Here is a 13,327-nt window from a genome sequence, read left to right on the forward strand (position 1 = left end):
TCATTTATAAGTTATCTAAGCCTCCCGTTCTTCCTCTCTTGCTCTCCTCTGCCATCTCTGCTCATGGGAACATATTCTTTCTGCTAGCACTTCTCCTGGAGATTGTGAAAGAGTGGCGAGCAACAGTGAGTTAACTCCTTATTAGCAGCCTCTCAAGGCAGCGCCAAGCTCTTCTTCCTGAGAAGTTTTCCGGCTACTTTGATTTCCGTGGAGCCATGATTTCTGCGTGGCCACTGGCCTCGTTCTGCTCTGCTCGCTCCTCCTTGCTCTATTCTCCTGTGAAGTCCTTAAATGTTAGCACTCCTCGGGGATCGGCCCTTGGTCTTTCTTCTCTCTTCATGCTTTTTGCTCTCCCCGGGCGATCCCATGCGAGCTTGTGTCCTTGGTTACATCCATCTGCTAACCGGCGACTCCTAAATCCAGGATCTTTCACACGGGTGCCCACATTATCGCCATCTCCAGATGCCCACTGGACATGTTTGCCCGTGTCCTACGGCACCTCCAACAGGCTGTGCCCACCACAGCCCTGCGCGCTAGTCCCCCGTGTTCTCACTGTCTCGCTCGTGCACACACACACACACACACAGCACTTGCCTCTGCCTGTCCTTCTCGACCCCGAGTGCACACTCCGTATCTATCCACTGCACAAATCATCTTCATTTTATCTTCAAATTCTTACGTCTGGACCCCTTTCTCATCTCTGATAAAGATGTACCAGTTCAGCTCTCTTCTTTTTCCTTCCTGTGTTAGCATAATGACCTTCGAAGTTCCTCTGTGGCCTACTTCTCTCTCCATTTTACCTAATTTGCCTTGTGTATTCCACAAGAGATAATTTTAAAACCAAAATGTATCTTTGTTGATCTCCTATTAGACATATTTTGCTAGATCCTCGTTGCCTACAGAAGAGTTCTGCATAAACTTCACTGCCTGCAGAGGAACCACATACACACAGACGCACCCTCGATTAGAACTCCAACCTCCTTCCAACCTCTCTCCACAAGGTACCCCATGGGCCATTGTGTTCCAATCGCAATAATTAATTTGCTGCTGTTCCCCAAGTGCTTGTCCTATAAGAGCTGTGTGTTTTAAAAAGTAATCGTTATATTTAAGCTAATCTGATTTCAGATTTCTAATTATTATATTAGATATATATATAAAGATAGATGAGGGTGATAAATCTAAAAATAGTCCAATAAATAGAATGACGTTGGCATAGCGGGCAGTTTGAGGAGGGAGTGCACATACGATGCTATAGAAAAGGAAGAGACAAAAGAATTCTCAAACTTAATTAAACCAATTATACTCATATATGCTACAGTGTAAAATCGTATTAGAACTTGAGTGATCCATCCATATGCTGGTGTTAGAAAAGTTTCAAACTGTGTAGTTAATTATTTAATATGGTGCTTAGAGATAAGAAGACAATAATAATAATTATACAGCCCTACCCCATTTTGTCGTGTGTCACAGATAATGCCTTTTTTACAAATTGAAGGTTGGTGGCAACACTTCATGAAGCAAGTCTGTGGGCACCATTTTTCCAGCCTCGTGTCCCTGTGTCACATTCTCATAATTCTCGCAATATTTCAAACTTTTTCATTATGATTATATTTGTTATGGTGATCTGGGACTAGTGATTACAACTCCCTGAAAGCTCAGATGATGGTTCGTATTTTTAAACAATCAATCATTTTTAAAGTAAGATCTGTACAGTTCTTAGATGTGGTGCCATTGCACATTTGGTGGACTCCAGTATTGTATAAAAATAACTTTCATATGTCCGGGAACATATGACTTCATTTCACTTGCTTGACGGTGATACTCATTTTATTGGGGTGGCTTGGAACCAAACCTGCAATATCTCCGAGGTACGCCTGTGCTATCTCACATTATTGGACACTTACTGTATGCTGGATGCTGTGCTAAGTACTCCATATGCATCACTTAATCCTCCCAATACCTCTTTGATGCAGTTCCTATTACTGCTCTTATTTAAATGTGAATAAAAGGGGCACCTGGGTGGCTCAGGGGGTTAAATCTCTGCCTTTGGTGACTCAGGACATGATCTCAGGGTCCTGAGATCAAGCCACCATTTGGGCTCTCTGCTCAGCAGGGAGCCTGTTTCCCCCTCTCTCCCTCTGCCTGCATGTAATCTCTGTCTGTCAAATAAATAAATAAAATCTTTTAAAATTATGTATTTATATATTTGACAGAGAGAGAGAGAGAGAGATCACAAGTAGGCAGAGAGGCAGGCAGAGAGAGAGAGGGAAGAAGCAGGCTCCCCACTGAGCAGAGGGCCCGATGCAGGGCTTGATCCCAGGACCCGAGATCATGACCTGAGAGGAACGCAGAGACTTAACCCACTGAGCCACCCAGGCACCCCAGTAATCTGCATTTTTAACAAGCACTTTGATGATTCTGACTTCAATGATCTTCTGGACTAATATTTTGAATAAAACCTTGACTTAATGGATAATCGAGATGCTGGTTGTCAACAAACTGATGACACAGAAGCAAGAATAAAAAGAAAAATCAAAAAGTTATCAAACTCAAAATTCACCTCATTTAAAATACCATCATGACCTCACCCTGCCTTGATTCTCTCTGAACTTTCTTACTTCAAGTATCAACAGGTGAAATAAATGAAACACAAACTCCTCAGAAAAGGGGAGAAATGACTTTTGTTTATTTCCAAATGGTTGTTCTTTTTTTAATAGCCCCAGACATCAGTGCTGAAATGCTAAAAATTTTAGAGCAGAATGTACAAAACGTTCTTGAATTATATTTCATTCTTGGGTGCCAGGCACATTGAGTTTGTATCACAAAACACTGAAATAATAAAAAGCAGGTGCCCTGTCAAGTTTCTTTCATAATTGGGAAACTAAGAGTTGATGTATTTTGCAAAAAAACGTTGACAAAATCATCCCAGGGACTGCATCCAGCGCTTTTACCATACATTGAGTGAGATACGGATCGGAGTGGGGAGAGGGGACGCAGTACTCCAGAACATAGTAGGCAGCAGATTACGGTAATAACACCTTTTGTGATCTGTGGGAAATAAATCTCTCTCTTTTTTTTAATCCCTGCAGTAAAAAATGCGACCAGTTGTTAAAAAGAGCTTGCTCCATGAGATGGAGACTCTGAGTTTGGAAACTTAGAAAAAACCTTGCAAGAGAGCTAGTATGGAGAAAACAGGAAGACAACTTCCTCTCTGAACATACACCATTTCCTGGGGAGGAAGTGGGACTTAAAAAAAAAAGTTCTTTGTTGACTCTGTAACAGAGAGGCATCTATTTAGTGATGACTATATACGTTTATACAACCAGGACACCAACTTAAAAAAATAAGAAAATCCTTCAAGTAGCTTCTATATTCGATCATGGCAAAGTTCAAAGTCGTTGGATCAGTTGGTTTGGAATTTATTTTATTTTATGATCATCATTAATTTATTTAGAGCCACTCACCTAGTGCCTGGACAGTTTTTAAGGGACAACAGCCAAACACCACACACGGTGAAGTGGGGCTCTTACTTTCAATACTGTGGCATTTCCTGAGGCAGCCTACTATCCAGCAGTCGGAGAGGGAGAACGGATGGGTATTGCCTGGTGAACCAGGACCCGCCCTCCCCAAAGGCCAGCTCCAGGAGCCTGCAGGAAAAGGGGCAGCACCGGGCAGCGGCACAGATGGACACAATCTATGATCTGTTTAGTCCATGAGATAACTATTGGCTGAAATTGGTTTATAATTGACTTCATCTAAGGATTAAGCAAAATCATGAAGGTGACCACAACCTACCAACGAATTTGGGGAACTGTGAGCACAGACCGAGAACTATGAGAGCCAAGAGTCCCTGAGTCTAAGGCAGTACCATACCTTAACTTTACATAGTAACTTTAACCTTGTGTTCAATTTTTTGGAACAGAATTTTCCCTGTAACTTTTAAGGGGCTGGAACGATGGGCCAGCAAGTAATTGAAATGGCATCCTTTGCAGCACACAGAAGAAAGGGAGCAGGGCTCAGAAGCAGCACAAAGCCATAGATTTCCAGATTACAGTAGAGAATTCTAACTGGTGTAGGCACAGGAAAACAAGTCCCTTTAGTGAGGGCAGAGTAAATCTCTTTTTGTGGAAACAAAAGGGGAAACGGATTTAACATCTTTCCTTAAGTTACCTTGAAAGAATGTTATGGTGCAAGTTTACTGTGTTTTTTCAGGAGGTTGGATGATATCTTTCCCTGCCCTTTTTTATCCTCTTAACATGTCATGGTCTATATAATTTTGTCCTCCTTTTATTCACCAAAGTTAGGATGTTAAAAAGCTCTCTCTAAAACTATATGTTTTTTCCAGTGTTCCTTTTTATACCTTCATTATTCCCAGAAACTTCTGAAGTATTTGATAAATAGTATTACGGAGTTGCAGACTTGCCCCCAAATCCACACCCAAGATAGCCTTTACTCTTTACAGTCATTGACTATATTTGTATGTGGTGTTGCAGGCAAGAATAAAAGAAGAAATCATCTGCATTCTTTGACTTTCTGTTTAAAGGGGACAAGATGATATGGATTACCTGATAACTCTACACCTTTTGGCAATTTCAGTCGCCCTGCAATAAAAACTTTTCAGCAAAATTCTTTACTTTTCTCCTGCCTTAATACTCATCAATCACTATGGTTATCCATTTTGCCTGAAATAAGCTGATTTTTAATGACATTTAAGCTACGTTGTTTTCTGTGTTCACAAACCATTTGGAAAAGACTAAGGGTAAGATTAAGTCATAAAAACCTTTATAGCTTAATCTGCTCGATAATGAATATTAGTTCCATCAAAACACAAATTAAGGCAAGTATTTAGAACCAACAAATTCATAAAAGGTACTTTATTGCTAACGATATCAATTTTTCTATAAGCGTATAAATAAACCTTCCTTCTTCTTAAATGCGTAACAATCTTCTGCTGAAGGCTCACATGGAAAACATGAACAAAACAGCCGATCAAAAACAAAATGCAGCTTTCTTTTCTGCTAGAGATCAAGACCTCAGTCTTGGGCTGTTTAGGGTTCTCCTAGTAAGGCAACCTTTACCCATCAGCTTCTAGGTTAGAAGATGAGAATGCAGCCTCTCAGGGGCAGTGACTTGGGGGGGCAGCTCCAAAAGTAGTCATCCAGCTTTCCAAGGAAATTCAACCTGTGAGCCGTCGCAAGTGTCAGAGGCTCTAGTTTAGGCAACATCAATTTTATACTTTTACTCATTACCAGTTCTTCACCAGCCTGGCCCTTGGACACAGAGTATAGGTCAATAAAAGTTGGTAAAACTGAATTAAACTTATGGGGTGCCTGGGTGGCTCAGTCAGTTAAATGTCTGCCTTCGGTTCAGGTCCTGATCTTGGGGTCTGGGATCGAGCTCCGGGTTAGTCTCTGTGCTGAATGCAGAGCCCACTTCTCCCTCTCCCTCTGCCTGCTGTGCGTGTGTGCGTGCTCTCTCTCTCTGTCAAACAAATAAATAAAATCTTTTTAAAAAAATCTTAATTAAACTTAGCATGAACCACATGAAGGGACTGACCATGTCTAATTTATATTTGTATCCCAAATTCTGTGCCTGAAATATACGAGACACTAAACACTAGACACTAAATGTATGTTTAAAGATGAAACAATTACAGCATATGTACTGTGTACCGGCAATCCTGGTAAGGCCTTGAGAATGGTCCCTGGAAGTTCACACTCGGTCCCGTTGAACTGAGTGAATGAAATACATTGGTGGGTTTGTTGTGTTAAAGTATAGTTGACCTGTGAATAGTGCGAGAGCCTTAGGGGCCCTGATGCCCTGCACAGTCAAAAATTCATGTACAACTTTTGACTCCCCAAAAACTTGACTAATAGCCCTCTGTTGACCAGAATACTGACTGATAACCTAAACGTCGATGGACATGTATTTTGTATACGATATGTATTATGCACTGTATTTTTACAGTGAAATAAGCTGGAGGGAAAAAATGTTATTAAGAAACTCAGAAGGGAGAGAAAATGCATTTATGGTATTTTTCTGTATTTATGAAAAAAAAAAAAAGGTCTGCATATAAGTGGACCCTCGCAGTCCACATTTGTGTAACTCAGGGGTCAAGTACTCAGAGAACTCTGAATAATTGTTACCACCAAAACAATAAATGGCAACAATTAGGTCACTACAGTAATTGCTCGAGGAACAATTCACAGATTGGAGCGTTCAATTTTGTGGCAACCATATGGTTATGCGTTTCACCATGTTGACATCATACTGTAAAATTCACACATTATATAAAAAGAAATCACACCAGGAAAGTACAGGCTACCACAAATAGTAGAGAGAAAAACACATTACTGAAGTTTACTGCTTAGTAACAGATTTAAGGATTTGAGCTTCTGATTCTTAAGAATTTAATTGATGCCAGTTTTGAGAGGCCCTCTAATCAGTGTAAGAAGAACGAAGGGTAAAAAAAATGAAATATAGTAGACCCATGATGGGAGAGGAGAGTAACAGATTCCATTAGGCGCCGCTAACATGACCTCTAACACACAGAGACTCTGATGCCCACTGTGGCAGGGATCCCGGAGACCTGGGTCCTTGTTCTCTCTCTGCTGTGAACTTAAACACATTTCCTCCCCTATAACTCAAAGGCACTGAACTATTTCTGATAGTTGTGGTTAAAACACACACACACACACACACACACATCTAGGGTCTTTGCCGAGACCTCTTAATGCATATGCTTTTATCTTTATAAACATATCAGTAGAATTACAGCCCCATAATTTAGTGACCTCTTTATTATCCTGAATATAATTAACTCAAAAGTGTAGGTAAGACTATGTCAGCAATTCCTTAATACTGTCCCTTTCCAAAGGATCTCTCCTCCTCAACCTCCTTTATTTTTGTAACATATTCTCATATTTCTGTTACAGAACTTGCCTGGAGCAATGTATTTTACTTAGTGTGTTTGTATGTCTCTTGTCCACACTAGACTCTGAGTTCCTTGAGGGCAAACACCATGACTTCTCTTCTCTTTTTAGAGTCCTCACATAGTACAGGGATTGGCTAGTAGGAGCTCAATGAATACTGAATGAATATTTAATCAACTTGGTTGGGCAATAGCATATTTCGTGTGTGTGTCAGATACTTTCCACTTGCCCCTGTGGACCCATCTCCACCCTTTTCCAGCCTGCTCTGGCCAGAAAGTTGTTGCTCCTTACAAAACAGCCTGCTGTTGACGACTCTCTCCTTGCTTCCAGAAACTTCTTTCTTCTCTGGGCCTCCAGGCTTAGGGATAGTGACAGTGTCTTTGCTAGTATCCCGGGGTTCCTGCTCTATCATTTGGGACTCCCTACTCCCTACTCACACCTGGATGATTACTCCACAGCCACTCCTCAAATTATCCTAATTGGAGTGTACCACCTATTTCCTGTCAAGACCTTCACTGATATAGTGGATAAGAAAAGAAGATTTCAATTGACAGTGTGTTTTTGAACTCAGATTATTAAGAATGATCAGACTGAATTTTTTGGTAAATGTCTCAACAAATACATCTTTATATAGGCTAAGTATTTTTATACGTGGCTCACCATCATTGATTCACCCATTCCTAAGTATGATGTTACAGATTCATTTCATTGTCTATGCCACAAAAGCATTTTTGCATTTGAGTTAGTCATTTACTTATGTTTACATTTGGTCATTGATGTCTAAATGTATTTCTCTGTGAATTGGGACCTATTCCCCTGGAATACAGTGCCTCAAGGGAAAGAGTGCCATCTTTTTTAGCTAGCAGCCTTATGGCTGACTGACCTCTGAGGAAAAAAAAAAAATCTGGATATCTATAAATTATGAATATGGCCTATTAAGTATAGAGTCAGATCTGTCAGCAAACATTTTGTACATTTTTAGGTTGAATCTGATGGGACTTGTTACATTCTTTTCTAGAAGCAGCAATTCTTAAGGAAGTATATAACCAGTTGATTAGTGTATTCATGGTCAAGTAATCTGAAGAACTATTAAAATTTCCACTTTTTAGAGAGTATTAAACATATTAGTGCAGGCAGTGGTCTAATGCCATGCCTTTATCATTGATAGGTAAACACCATGAAGTCAGAGACTTCCTTTTTTTTTTTTTTTTAAGATTTTATTTCTTTATTTGAGAGAGATAGAGTTAGAGAGAGGTGAGAGCGGGTTGAAGAGCAAAGGGAGAAGCAGAATCCCCGGTGAGCAGGAAATCTGATGTGGGGACTCAATCCTGAGACTCTGAGACATGACATGAGCTGAAGGCAGATGCTTAACTGACTGACCCACACAGGTGCCCCATCAGAGACTTTCCATTTTGTGTTCTGCTGAATCCCCAGTGCCTAAAACAAAGCCTGGCATCTAGTAAGTGTTCAGTAAATATTTGTTGATTAAATGTTATTAGAATTTGGATATATTACTGAAGAGTCTTTTGTGGTTTTGACTATATTGTCATTTATAAGTGAGAAAAAAAGATGACATAGGTTCATATTTTCAACAGATTTGTATCACATTCTTACCTTAGCCAAAACACTGCATTCAATGTTTCCTTTGGGAGCACACATTCTATAGGTAAAAAGTACCCTCCTGAACACATTAGTCATTGGTGGACCCCATCTCAAATGGCTTCTCTTCTGGATCAAAATATTTTTGCTCAACGCAAGCTTTTACCTCCACTCTCCCAATCTCTGATTTTTTTTTTTTTTTTTTGCCAGCTTTGCAGAAATATATTGAAGCAATTAGCACTTTCCTAAAGAGTGTCTGATTCTATTCTGGGATTCCATGGCTGGTGACCATGTTGTGCCTTTTCATGTGTATTTGATTACACCAATAAAACTGCTGGAAAGCTATTCCCTCTTGTTTGATTTTTTTTTTTTTTCTATCTCATCCACAATGGGGAAGACAGAATCTTCCTCCTTATCTATGATTTTTTTAAAGATTTTATTTATTTGACAGAGAGAGAAAGAGAGAGGGAACACAAGCAGGGGGAGTGGGAGAGGAAGAAGCAGGCTTCCCCCTGAGCAGGGAGACCAATGCTGGGCTCAAACCCAGGACCCTGGGATCATGACCTGAGCTGAAGGTAGACGCTTAATGACTGAGTCACCCAGGTGCCCCTTGTCTATGATTTCAATGAAGCCATGGTTCCATTAAAGACTTCCCCAAGTCCTTTAATTTGGTTTTCTTGTGACTGCAGTTGAACTCTACAGGATTTTATCTTCATAGACATTTTGATTTATTCACAAACACTTTTTACTTATTTGACTATAAGTAGGTCCTTGATGTGAGTCATTCTCAGGGAATAATCCTAATGGTCCAGAATTTGGAACATACAAAGTAAGACTCCAGACTTAGGGCAATTAATTGTTCCTTATTCTAAATAGACTTCTAGAGGATACAGAGTTTTTGAGGGAATGGCACATGGCAAGATAGTGTTGTAATTGGGAAACTCACATTCCCTTCTGGCAATTAAACTTCCTACTTCTCTTCCTCCCCTCCCCCTGTCCTCCTGCTCTTTCTCCTTTTTTCTTTTCTTTTTCTTTTCTTTTTTTTTTTGAGTGCCCAGAGATCCATTTCCCTTTTTAGAGTCACATTTACATGGTAGAGAGAAATGCTTTGAGAGCCATCAAAAAGGTGCAAATAATTATTCTAAATAGTTGCATACAATTAAGCACATGCCATTTGTTCTAAAGAACTCATCCTGAAAATAATTCTTTACACTGTATTTTCAGATTTCATGCCATGCATCCATAAATAAATGAGGCCTTTCTTTTCTTTTTTATTAAGGAAAAAAAAAAAAAGAGGGACAAGAAAAACCAGCCATTTGTTCTCAAAAGAGGTGAAAAGCATTGTAATCCCATGAAATCTTGCTTCTAGATCAGAAAACCAAAAAGTTCAGAAGGGCTCACCATCTTGGTTGTTTTTGTTACATGGAATTGTCTTTCCCATTTTTTCCCTCCTTTGTTACCTCTTTGCTCATGTCATGTAAGGATCAGTGCCACTGCTCTTGGCTTTATCTCCTGAAATGGCCAATTTCAGCTGGGCCCTTAATGCCATTTCAACATCTCTTCACCCCTTCACCCCTCCCCACCCCCGCACTTTGCACTACTGCAGATGGAAACTTGTCCAGAAGTTCCTAAGATGTCAGCAGGAAGAGGCGGTGGTGTGAGGCATAATGGTGGCCTGAAGGAAATAATAAATTGCAGGACTGTTGCTGTGAGGAACGTACTAACTTAGGCCATCTTTCTCTGATGAAATCTGTCAGGCTCTTAGTTTTCCAAATGTGGGAACTTTTCGTGCTTGTTTTCCTCTTAGACACAGGATAATTCCCAAGAGAGATTCCATTCATTCCTCATAGAGAAACAGAAGAAAAAGATTGAAGTCGAGCTCATAGCTTATTAGGAGAATTGTATTTACTCAGATTTGATTCAAGAAATGGACTTGGACCATCAGCTTGTCCAAGCTGGAAGTTCCCCATTTTGTATCTGGACCACGTGGAGTTCAGGCATGGGTTCTCCTGACCAGGGATGTCACAGTTACCCTGAACACTAAGTAGACTAGTGAGTGTATCCATAGAGATTAATGATGGGCAAAGTCATTCATTAGGGGCATGTGTACCTATTTTTTGTGACTGATCTTTTCATCTGTTTGAACTACGGTTCTTATTACCTTCTAGTTGGTAATAATAATATAACTTGCTTTTCTTAATTTACCCAAGTGGATTCTTGGCCACCATCCCCCTCTTTATCCCTCAGGAGAGAGTTTTCAATAAAGTTTTCTTCTAGCTAAAAAGAGATTCTCTTCTGGATGGAACTAGAAGTTGAACCCTGCTTAATGAGATGGTTAGTCTTCATTTTGGCATTAGTCCAAACTGATGAGACATGCAGGGACTTTCACATTCATTTTTTTTTATTCATCTTTTATAGAAAATGTGGAGACTTCTGGGTGGGTTTGGCTTCCTGCCAATTAATGTTGCCACTGTTTTGCCATGATGCATGTTCACATGAGTCAACAGAAACCTTTTTGACTAAGCAGTTAGATTTTGACTAAGCAGTTAGATTTAGCGTCAGGGGACTGGATGTGGGGGAACTAGAATAAGAGGAGCCATGAGTCCTCAGACAGAAGCACTGACAAAGCGTTCCCAACACAATGGAGTCATCAATAGTCCCACTCATCTCCCTGGAATAAGTTCTACATGACAGACAAAGAAGTGCTCAGTCTGTCATGACTTGCTCAAAGCCTCACAGCCCTGGAAGAATGTGGCACCTAAATCTTAGAGAGCATATAGCCCCTTTGAGGAATGGGGCCCCCAGCCCAATGCTTCATGTCTGTCTTCATCCGTTCTTGAAACCAGCCTCCCTCTGAAGATCCCTGGTGATTTTTTTGCCTACCATTTCAGTGAAGGAGACCTATCTAGGTCTTCTAGCAGATCAAGGGGAAAAGGCTAAAAAACATTCCTTAATGTGGTGTGGTTGAGGTAGCAAATTCCTACGCTGCATTAATAGAAATAAATTTTCTGACCTAAAGAACGTGTATCGGTCAGACTTCACTTGGTGGTTGTAAGTGACAGAAAATACAGCATAAAAGTAAGTTAAGCAACGTACTTGTTTATTTCTCTCTCTTGTAAGAGAAGCTCCAAGGTATGATCCAGCAGAGGCAGACACTTTGCAGGTCAGTGATCTATCTACATTCCTTCTCTCTTGCAGCTCAGCCAGCATGAGGTGAGATGAGATGGCAGCTGGGGCCCAGTCAGGAAGAAGGGGGAGGGAGCAGCAGCAGCTGGGACTACCCCTCTTTTTAAGGACTCCTCTCAGAAGTCACTCGCAACACTTCCATACAAATCTTTGTCACGTGGTCACTTCTAGCTATAGGACTATCAGAAAAATGTAGCCTTTACTTGGGGGTAATTATGTGGCCCATAGGAAGAAGGAAAGGATGGTTGTTGCTTTGCCTTTTGGAGAACAGTGCTCTCTCTACTTGCCAGAAAACTAGTCTTTTCTCCATGAGAAGTGACAGGCCTCCTCTCCTCTGTCTTGTCCACAGCACACCTGGGGTATGTTTCTCAGTTCCAAGAGCTACACTACAAGAGATATAAACTCAGAGATAAATCAACAGAATAGTGTGAGAACAGAGACCCTGCATCTACTCCAGTGTTGGTGAAAGGAATGGAGTAGACTATATCCTGTGAGGAACTATTGAGGGAACTTTTGATGGGTAGCCAGGAATTTACTCCATTCTCAGAAAAGACATAGATAGGGAAGACATGAAACCTGGCTTAGGATGTTCAAAGAGCTATTAGGTATACTCCCAGTTGGTAGAATTAGAACAGGCCCTAAATCAGTGAGTCTGACAACAGGTAGTGTGGAAAGGAGCATTTTCTGATCTTCAGAGAAATCCTGAGGTGAATGAGCTATGCCTGGGAGCGTGAACTTGGCTTGATGTGGTTGAAGGGATTGAAGGAGTGAGTGGCTGTGGGGTCAACTGATAGCCTTCTAACATGTCATCCTAGCTATAGTCTTCCCAGCCACTTAGGCCATTCTGCACATTGTCATTAGTGATCTTCTAAAATGCAAAATAGATCATATAACCTGCCAGATTATATGGCTTCCCATTGCCTGTCTAACCACGCAGTTCCTTTTGACCTTGTCTTGAGTTACTCACCCAAGTCTCCAGATGTCATTTCTGCTTCCTCGAACATGTCAAATTTCTCTCCCTTCTGGAACTTCACGCAGGCTGTCCCCTCTCCCAGAGCACTCTTCTTTCTACTGCTTTCACACTCTACCTGGCCAACTTCTCCACACTCTGAAGTCTCCACTCCTACCCCTTGGAAGAGGGATTCGCATGACCTCTGACCCTCCCTCAGCACAGAGCAATCACTATTTACTAGGTACAGTTATAGTTAAAGCAAGTGCTTATTTAATGATCTGCCTTTCCAGCTAGACTGTAAGCTCCCTGAAGGCAGAGTCTGGTGTCTTTAGATGGAGCCAACTGCCCAATCATGGTAGGTGACTGACAATTGCGTAGAATGTTCGTGGAAGATATTCAAGCATCCACAGAGAGGAAATGCAGGCTAAGGTTGAGAGAGAGTCAGTGGATGTAGGAGTAATGTGGAATGGAACACAATAAAGATTGTCCTTTGCCCCGGTCTCCCTTATATTCTTTCTGGAATGGTGGGATTGAAGCATGTGAAAGACTTGCTTCTCTCTGGTTGCTTGGATTGCTTCCCAGGCCCCAAAGTCAGAGCAACTGTTAGAGCAGAATTTGAAATAATAATTATGTTAATGGAGGTCAGAATTACTGAAAC

General features: G+C 40.9%; 1 protein-coding gene and 1 long non-coding RNA gene across 2 annotated transcripts in view; both read left to right on the plus strand.

Annotated features, from left to right (window-relative positions):
• On the plus strand, positions 1–4,626 carry LOC309840515. Its single transcript, XR_014298638.1, has 3 exons — positions 1–125; positions 872–1,001; positions 4,494–4,626. It is a non-coding gene; the product is annotated as an uncharacterized lncRNA (long non-coding RNA).
• The window catches only part of MAML2 (mastermind like transcriptional coactivator 2), a 343,995-nt gene that overhangs the window by 125,184 nt on the left and 205,484 nt on the right, over positions 1–13,327 (plus strand). The window lies entirely within an intron of this gene.

Source organism: Mustela nivalis, assembly GCF_964662115.1.
Source record: "Mustela nivalis genome assembly, chromosome: 9".
Lineage (NCBI taxonomy): Eukaryota > Metazoa > Chordata > Mammalia > Carnivora > Mustelidae > Mustela > Mustela nivalis.